Raw genomic sequence first — 10,017 nt, 5'->3', positions numbered from 1 at the left:
CCATCATCTTTGGAAGAAGATCCCCTGAAGACGAGCTCATTTGAGAGGGGCTAAGGCCTGAACTGCACAAATATATGCGGTGGTTATTTTCTCAGAAGAAAAAGATGGCATATCTGTACTGTTAAAGTTTTCGGGTCAGTTACGACTCCCGGGAGAATTGATCCCCCCGCGGACTTTGTGCGGCAGCACCACCCCCCAAGGGAGGGCCCCCGGTGGAAGATTTCTTCTCCCGTTTGGAAGCTTCGGCTTCCGAATTCCCGGGCCCAGTCCTTTTCCTCTTCCGGTCGTCTTCCTTCGCGGAGACGCTCGCTCCCTCGGTTAAAATAGGCAGCGTTGGGGGCCCGCGTCTGCTCGCATTACCCTCCACAGTATCTTCCTTCAAGGGATCCGGGCAAGGTGCGGTCTGGAGCATCTTTTCCAATACCGGATTCTCCAAACCCTCAGGGAGGGGGGGCGAACACCGAATCAACTTCGCCTTTGTTAGCCAGTCCTGGTCGAAAAAGCAAACTCTCAGAAATAACTTCGTAATGAAGGAAAGATAATATGTTCGGCCGGAAGATTCTTTACCTGTTCGGCGGCACGGTTACTGCTCAGGCCCACGTCCTCGGTGATTTTCGGACACTCTACTTGAGGTCCGAAGAATGACTTATACATATCCTCGTGCGTCAGGCCGAGAAAATTTTGAATGGCACGCGGACCCTCGGGATTGAACTCCCACAAGTGAAGGGGCCGACGTTTGCAAGGCTGGACTTGACGAACCAGCATAACTTGTATTACCGTGACCAAACTGAGATCTCCATTGAAGAGATCTCGAATGCGGCTTTGCAGTAAAGGCACATCCTTCGCTGGACCCCAGCTCAGTCCTCTGCTGATCCATGACATCAGTCGTGGCGGAGGGCCCGAGCGAAAAACGGGGGCGGCCGCCCACTTGGCACTTCTAGGAGTCGTGATGTAGAACCACTCTTGTTGCCACAATGCAGACACCTCTGGGATGGAACCTTCGGGCCACAGAGCTCCCGTCATCTTGTGTATTGAGGCGCCTCCACACTCTGCATGTTGCCCTTCGATCACTATCGGCTTTACTTCAAAGGTCTTGAGCCATAAGCCAAAGTGGGGGGTAACCCAGAGGAAGGCCTCGCATACGACAACAAAAGTCGTGATATGCAGGAAGGAGTCCGGAGCTAGATCATGGAAATCTAGCCCATAATAAAACATCAAGCCCCTGACGAAAGGATCCAGTGCAAAACCTAGACCCCGGAGGAAGTGGGGGACGAACACAACGCTCTCGTTGGGTTTGGGAGAGGGGACGGCCTGCCCCCGGGGAGGCAGCCGATGCGATATTTCGGCAGTCAGATACCTGGCCTCCCTCAACTTTTTGATGTCTTCTTCCGTGACGGAGGAGGGAATCCATCGGCCTTGAAGGCCGGATCCGGACATGACTGAAGGTTCAGAGCACCTGACCTGAGCTTTGGGCATTTGAGCTTGAGGCGGGGGAAGGATTCTATTGAGCACGGGAGGGAAAAGTAAAAGCTTTTCCCCTTTATAAAGAGGGTGGATATCAAGCGTCCTCCCCGTGTCCGTTTGGACTTGCATATGATCTAGGAGTCCTAGAAGCGGTTGGGTTACCCACACCCGTATTGATGAGAATCCCGGAATAAAGGGACATGATCTTTGCTTTGACAAGACGTGCCGAGGAAACTGCCTCGCATAACACGCTGAGGTGGGATAATGAAACGATTTGGATAAAGGCTCGGCCGTGGCCTGTCGCACCACGGAATACGTCGGCAGATTAGATTTGTGTTAATATTATTATTCTCTCTAGGGCAATATGTGGAAACTTATTTTGCAGTGCCGGACACTATCTTTGTGTTCAAAATTTTCAATGAAGTACTTGGAGGAGGAACCCGCCTTGCAATGCCGAAGACAATCTGCGCGCCGGACTCGTCGTTATTGAAGCCTGGTTCAGGGGCTACTGAGGGAGTCCTGGATTAGGGGGTGTTCGAATAGCCGAACTATACCTTCCGCCGGACTCCTGGGCTGTGAAGATACAAGATTGAAGACTCCGTCCCGTGTCCGGAAGGGATTTTCCTTGGCGTGGAAGGAAAGCTTGGCGATATGGATGTTCAGATCTCCTACCATTGTAACCGACTCTATGTAACCCTAACCCTATCCGGTGTCTATATAAACCGGAGGGTTCTAGTCTGTAGGACAACATACACATCAACAATCATACTGTAGGCTAGCTTCTAGGGTTTAGCCTCTCTGATCTCGTGGTAGATCAAATCTTGTACTACCCATACCATCAATATTAATCAAGCAGGACGTAGGGTTTTACCTCCATCGAGAGGGCTCGAACCTGGGTAAAACTTCGTGTCCCCTGCCTCCTGTTACCATCCGGCCTAGACGCACAGTTCGGGACCCCCTACTCGAGATCCGCCGGTTTTGACACCGACAGTCGTCAAGACCACGGACACGGTCAGACGAGTCCGGCGCAGCTATATTTAATACATACAGGTTCGACAGCCACACCCCTGTTATAAAAACAAGGGGCTGCACGCGCGTAAACAAGTGGCAATTTTCACTCATCTTGAATTTTACATGGTTTCTTTAATATAACCTACCTTTTTGCACGACAACTTTTCACCTAAGTTCCTCTCTTTTACAGATGACCATCGTGCTACACCCGTCCAGGATACGGCACAACGGAGACACAGGCGCAGACGTGCAGCAGGGACCCGTTCCAAGGATTCTTTTTAGATTAAGACCCTGCGTAAACCTTTCTTACTGTCTCTTGTTGATACACATCCCTCGGATTCTCAGTACTATTGAGAAGGATGCTGACGTCTTGGCATGTGGCCACGTCAGAATAATGTACGTACCTGGACACCAGGGAATTCTTACAAAGGGCACTGTTTAGGCCCAGTTTATACCATAAAGACCGAATACCTTAGGGAGTGTTCGGCGTCCCGAGTTTGGCCTTATATGCATCAGCTCCGAATCATGTCTTTGGTCAAATGTTGGGTTTGCCCGGCTCCTGTGTTTTGCTGCCTCACGTTCCGCTCTATCGTCTAAGGCGGCACCAGGAGAACTACTGTGATTGTGCCCCGGTTCATTCGGACGAGCCCCTCAGTAGAGAAAGTCGAAAACTGACTGTCATGATATAGCGTGAGACTGGTCAACCACTCGATGACCTATTGGAATGTTAGAATTCCTCCGCCTTAACGAAGGGCCATTTCCCGGCCAGGCATGTACGCACCCCGAATTCGGGAGAGTGCGGAGCCACCAGGGGCTATATAGTAGCCCCACCGTCAAACTCCTATGGCTAAGTGAAAGTGTTAAATCATTATAGTCCGGTTGCCTCATTCGCTGCGCTATCACCTCCTTAATGGGACCAATACGTTGGATTAAGTGTGAACACGCGTCTTCTGCGAACACATCCGCATTATATGCGTGGGGGTTGAAGCCGACGACTGCAATCTTTCAGGTTATATACATATATACATAAACGGCCGCACAGGAGGCATCATATTACTTTCAGGCAAAAGTATAAATACAGCCTTAATAACTTTCATAAACATTGTTTTTACAATGGGAATACATGTCACTCAAGCATAATATTCTTCGAGCACTGGGCCTCTATCAAACGAGCACCCTCGAGAACTTCTTTGAAATAGTGCTTGGCAGCCACTCGGCCTATGGCCGAACCCTGTGCCACAACAGTAGTGGCATCCATCCATCCGCGAGCCTTCTATGCACGCCGACCTCTTCATCGCATTAATACGCGGCACCGCACCAAGGAACTGTTGCACCAAGCTGAAATAGTTGTTCAGGTTCGGCCTTTCCGGCCACAGATGATCTACGACGGACCGCATGGCGAGTCCGGACAATCTATTGAGTTCAGCCCATTCGGCAAGCTGATCAGTCAATGGGAGCGGACGCTCTGGAACATCGAATTGCGACCAGAACAGCTTGTCCACTTCACGATCCGTCTGATCTCAGAAGTATTCAGCCGCATCGACAGTGCTCGCCGCCAAGTCCAGATATGCGTCTGCCAAACTCCACGGCCGATCCAGAGGGGTATACCGCGGATCTCTGAACTTCCTCCGCGGCATAAAAGGCTTTCCAGCCACAATATCCCCGGCTTCATGCAGTTCTTCCTTCCTCACTCTCATGGCAGAGCGGGTGTCTTTGGTTGCCATCGTGGCCTTTTCAAGGTCCGTCGCCTTCGCCTAGTTCTTCTTCAAGGAACTGGCAACGGTCGGCCGTGTCTTTTAACTTTACATCCATTTCGGCCATCTTCTCCTTGGTCTTGCCATGCGCGGCCTTCTCGCCTATTAAGTCTTTGGCCGCCTTTAAACGGCCGCATTACTAACCCTTGCTTGTTCCTTGGCTCGGGCAAGTTCCGCCCGAAGGGTCTCCATGGTGGCAGCTCCATCTGCAGTCAGAACATATTAAAGATACTGGCGTTACGCTGCTCTTCCTATGTGACATTCACCAGAAAATATCACTTACCCTGTGCCTCATCAAGACGCTTGTTAACAAGCTCGATGTCGGCATCTGCCGCATCCAGTTGCCGCTTTAGTTTGGCAAACTCATTAGTCCGGCTAGCCACCGGAGCTTCCACCACCTGCACATAAAGCGGTATGGTTATTATCTGAGGACTACGATCCTTTGTTTGCCGCCGTCCTAGGTGACAACCAGAGTCTCAGGGGCTACTATCTACACAGGGCACACCTAAAAATGTGCGGTACTATCACAAATGTGCATCATTTTACGTACCTCAAAGCCCATCAGTAGACTCATAAAGGCGTCATGCAACCCGCTTTCGGCAGACGAAATCCTTTCCATCACCGTACCCATCAACGTACGGTGTTCTTCTGAGATGGTCGCTCGCTTTAGCAGATCCCTCAGTGCGTCCGACCGCATACCAGACGGCGTCGAACTCTTTTGTTCACCCTCTTCAAGAGCCGGATACTGGGGGCTTCGAGTGACCATAGGATTATCTTCTGGCCTCACCAGATCCGGAGAGGCCCTCCTTGACAACACTTCAAGGTCGCCCGCTTCTTGAGCGGGGGAGTCCGGGGGAGGCGTTTCGCTCTCCATCATCTTCGGAAGAAGATCCCCCGAAGACGAGCTCTGTTGAGAAGGGCTAAGATTCGAACTGCAAGATAAACGCTTCGGTCATTTTCCTCGGAAGTAAGGTAGAATATCTTTACTATTAAGTATTTTTTGATCACTTATGGCTCGTTAGAGGGCTGATCCCCGCGCGGACTTTGTGCGGCAAAAGCACCCTCCGAGGCAGGACCCTCTGGTGGAGACTTCTTCTCCCGTTTGGAAGCCTTGGTTTCCGGATGTTCAGAGGTAGTCCTCTTCCTTCCCCGAAGCGAGAGAAGGTCAGATTCTTCCCCTTGGTTATCCTCCTTCACGGAGGTGCTCATTCTCTCGGTTGGAATTGGTAGTGATGGGGGGCCGCTTTCGCCCTCATTATTCCCCCCTTTATCTTCCTTTGAGGGCTCCAGGCAAGGTGCTAGCTCGAGCATCTTTTCCAGTACCGGATTGTCCAAACCCACAGGAAGGGGGGCCGAACACCGAATCATCTTCGCCTTTGTTAGCTAGTCCTGGTCAAAGAGCGATTTCTCAGAATGACGTCATGATAAATGAAAGACGGTGTGTTCGGCTAGAGGATTACTTACTTGGTCGGTGGTGCGGTTGCTGCTCAGGCCCACGCCCTCGGTAGTACCCGAACACTCTATTTGGGGTCCGAAGAATGATTTATACATCTCCTCGTGTGTCAGGCCGAGGAAATTCTGAATAGTGCGTGGTCCTTCTGGGTTGAACTCCCATATGCGGAGGGGCCGGCGTTTGCAACGCTGGACTCGACGAACCAGCATGACTTGCACCACCGTAACTAGACTGAAATCTCCTTCGAAGAGATCTTGAATGCGGCTCTGCAGTATAGGCACGTCCTTGGCTGGACCCCAGCTCAGCCCTCTGCTAATCCATGACATCAGTTGTGGTGGAGGGCCCGAGCGGAAAGCAGGGGCAGCCACCCACTTGGCACTTCTGGGAGCTGTGATGTAAAACCACTCCCGTTGCCATAATCCGGACACCTCTGGAAAGGAACCCTTTGTCCATGGAGCTCCAGCGATCTTGCTTATTAATGCGCCTCCGCACGCTACATGCTGCCCCTCGACCATCTTCGTCTTCACGTCAAAGGTCTTGAGCCACAGGCCGAAGTGAGGGGTAATGCGGAGGAAGGCCTCACATACGACAATAAATGCCGAGATGTGGAGCAAGGAGTCCAGGGCTAGATCATGGAAATCTAGCCCGTAATAGAACATCAAACCCCTAACGAAGGGATCCAGAGTGAGGCCTAGACCTCAGAGGAAGTGGGAGATGAACACAACATTCTCGTTGGGTTCGGCAGTAGGGACGACCTGCCCTCGGGCAGGCAGCCGATGCAAAACCTCGGCGGTCAGGTATCTAGCCTCCCTCAACTTCTTGATATCCTCTTCCATAATGGAGGAGGGCATCCACCGGCCTTGAAGGCTAGATCCGGACATGATTGAAGGTCCGAAGCACCTGACCTGGGATTTGGGTGTTAGAACTCGAGGCGGGGGAAGGATTCGATTGAGCACGGGAGGGAAAAAAGTAAAAGCCTTGTCCCTTTATAAAGAGGGTGAATATCAAGCATCCTCCCAGTGGCCGTTTGGGACTTGCCTAAAATCTAGGAGTCCTAGGCACGGTTGGGTTACCCACGCCCGTATTGATGAGAATCCCGTAATTAGGGGAACACGATCTCTGCTTTGACAAGACGTGTCAAGAAACCGCCTCGCGTTATGTGTGGAGCTGGTTGAAGAAAACGGTTCGAATAATCACCGAGCCATGGCCTGATGTCATGTTGCCAAAGCGTGTCAGCAGATTAAGATTTGTGGAAATATTATTCTCTCTACGGTGGTATGTGGAATTTATTTTGCAGGGTCGGACATTATCCTGGTATTCAAACTCTTCTGTGATGTGTTCGGAGGAGGAACCCGCCTTGCAATGCCGCTGACAACACTACGCACCGGACTCATCATCATTGAAGCCTGGTTCAGGGGCTACTGAGGGAGTCCTGGATTAGGGGGTCTCCGGACAGCCGGGCTATATCCTTTGGCCGGACTATTGGACTATGAAGATACAAGATTGAAGACTTCGTCTTGTGTCCGGATGGGACTCTACTTGGCGTGGAAGGCAAGCTAGGCAGTACGGATATGGATATCTCCTCCTTTGTAGCCGACCTTGTGTAACCCTAACCTCTCCGCTGTCTATATAAACCGGAGGGTTTTAGTCCGTAGGACAACATACAATCATACCATAGGCTAGGTTCTAGGTTTAGCCTCTCCGATCTTGTGGTAGATCAACTCTTGTAATACTCATATCATCAAGAATAAATCAAGCAGGACGTAGGGTTTTACCTCCATCAAGAGGGCCCGAACCTGGGTAAAACATCGTGTCCCCTGCCTCCTGTTACCATCCGCCTTAGACGCACAGTTCGGGAACCCCTACCCGAGATCCGCCGGTTTTGACACCGACACTCATATTTTCTTTAGCAGAACAGAAATAGAGAGAGGAAAACAAAGAGAGGGTAGGGAAAGATTTTTTGCATGGGGTTAATTTTCCCGGGATCATAGAAATGCGCTTGATCCAGGAAAAATAGAAGTGGCATGATTGAAAGATATAAATTCAAATTACTTTGAATATAATTCAAATGGTTTTGAATTGGGACTAGGTTTGGTGTGGCCAAAAAATGTTGAGAATTTAGGAGGAACCTCAATAAATGGATAAATAATTATGTAGAAAGTTTGGAGAACAAACTTGAAGCAAACAGGCGTGAGAATTAAATTGCAAGTGGGTTGTGGTTAATTCCAAACTAATGGAATATTTATTATAGCTCCCTGAATATCGAGAGGATATGTTATAAAGAGAAATCACCATGTGAATTCCCTCGATTTAAATGGATCAAAGATCCATGCAATTTATTTAGTTGAGTTTTAGTTGGTTTGTGAAATTGATGGCATGATGACATGATGCAATGCAAATGATTCTATAAAGAATGCAACACACAAATAAAACACACGACAAAACTCGAAATACATGGAGGGCATCTGGAGCGTCGGTCTCAGGTCGTTACACATCACTAGAACTGATTTCTGTGATGAGCAACTTTCCAATTCGAGAGAAGGTACAATTACCTCATCAAGTTCTACTTTCCTCCCACTCACTTCTTTCGAGAGAAACTCCTTCTCTAGAAAGGATCCATTCTTAGCAACAAAAATCTTGCCTTCGGATCTATGATAGAAGGCATACCCAACAATTTCTTTTGGGTATCCTATGAAGACGCACTTCTCCGATTTGGGCTCGAGCTTATCAGTTTGAAACCTTTTCACATAAGCATCGCAACCCCAAACTTTAAGGAACGACATCTTTTGTTTCTTGCCAAACCATGGTTCATACAGTGTCGTCTCAATGGATTTAGACGGTGCCCTATTTAACGTCAATGCAGCTGTGTCTAATGCATAACCCCAAAATGATAGTGGTAAATCGGTAAGAGACATCATAGATCGCACCATTATCTAATAAAGTACGGTTACGATGTTCGGACACACCATTACGCTATGGTGTTCCAGGTGGCGTGAGTTGTGAAACTATTCCACATTGTTTTAAATGAAGGCCAAACTCGTAACTCAAATATTTGCATCTACGATCAGATCGTTGAAGCTTTATTTTCTTGTTACGATGATTCTCCACTTCACTCTGAAACTCTTTGAACTTTTTCAAATGTTTCATACTTGTGTTTCATCAAGTAGATATACCCATATCTGCTCAAATCGTCTGTGAAGGTCAGAAAATAACGATACCCGCCGCATGCCTCAACAATCATTGGACCACATACATCGGTATGTATTATTTCCAATAAGTCATTGGCTCGCTCCATTGTTCCGAGAACGGAGTTTTATTCATCTTTCCCATGAGGCATGGTTCGCAAGTATCAAATGATTCATAATCAAGTGATTCCAAAAGCCCATCTGCATGGAGTTTCTTCATGCGCTTTACACCAATATGACCTAAACGGCAGTGCCACAAACATGTTGCATTATCATTATCAAGTTTGCATATTTTGGCATCAATATTATGAATATGTGTATCACTACGTCGAGATTCAATAAACCATTTACATTGGGTGTATGGCCATAGAAGGTTTTATTCATGTAAACAGAACAACAATTTATTCTCTTACTTAAATGAATAACTGTATTGCAATAAACATGATCAAATCATATTCATGCTCAACGCAAACACCAAATAACATTTACTTAGGTCCAACACTAATCCCGAAGGTAGAGGGAGTGTTCGATGGTGATCTTATCAACCTTGGAATCACTTCCAACACACATCATCACCACGCCCTTAACTAGTCTTTGTTCATAATGTAATTTCTGTTTCGAGTTGCGAATCTTAGCAACTCAACCGGTATCAAATACCCTGGGGTTACTATGAACACTAGTGAAATACACATCAATAACATGTATATCAAATATACCTTTGTTCACTTTGCCATCCTTCTTATCCGCCAAGTATTTGGGGCAGTTCCGCTTCCAGTGACCATTCCCTTTGCAGTAGAAGCACTCAGTTTCAGGCTTAGGTCTAGCTTTGGGCTTCTTCACCGGAGTGGCAACTTTCTTTTCAATATTTTTGAAGTTCCCTTTCTTTTCCCTTGTCCTTTTTCTTGAAACTAGTGGTCTTGTCAACCATCAACACTTGATGCTTTTTCTTGATTTCTACCTTCGCCGATTTCAGCATCGCAAAGAGCTCAGGAATCATTTTCATCATCCCTTGCATATTATAGTTTATACAAAGTTCTAGTAGATTGGTGATAGTGACTAGAGAACTCTGTCGATCACTATCATATCTGGAAGATTAACTCCCACTTGATTCAAGCGATTGTACTATATAGACATTCTGAGTACATGCTCA

The sequence above is a fragment of the Triticum urartu genome, chromosome 4 (assembly GCF_003073215.2).
Source record: "Triticum urartu cultivar G1812 chromosome 4, Tu2.1, whole genome shotgun sequence".
NCBI classification, from domain to species: domain Eukaryota; kingdom Viridiplantae; phylum Streptophyta; class Magnoliopsida; order Poales; family Poaceae; genus Triticum; species Triticum urartu.
The sequence above is the reverse complement of the archived record's forward strand: the minus strand, read 5'-3'. Positions refer to the sequence as shown.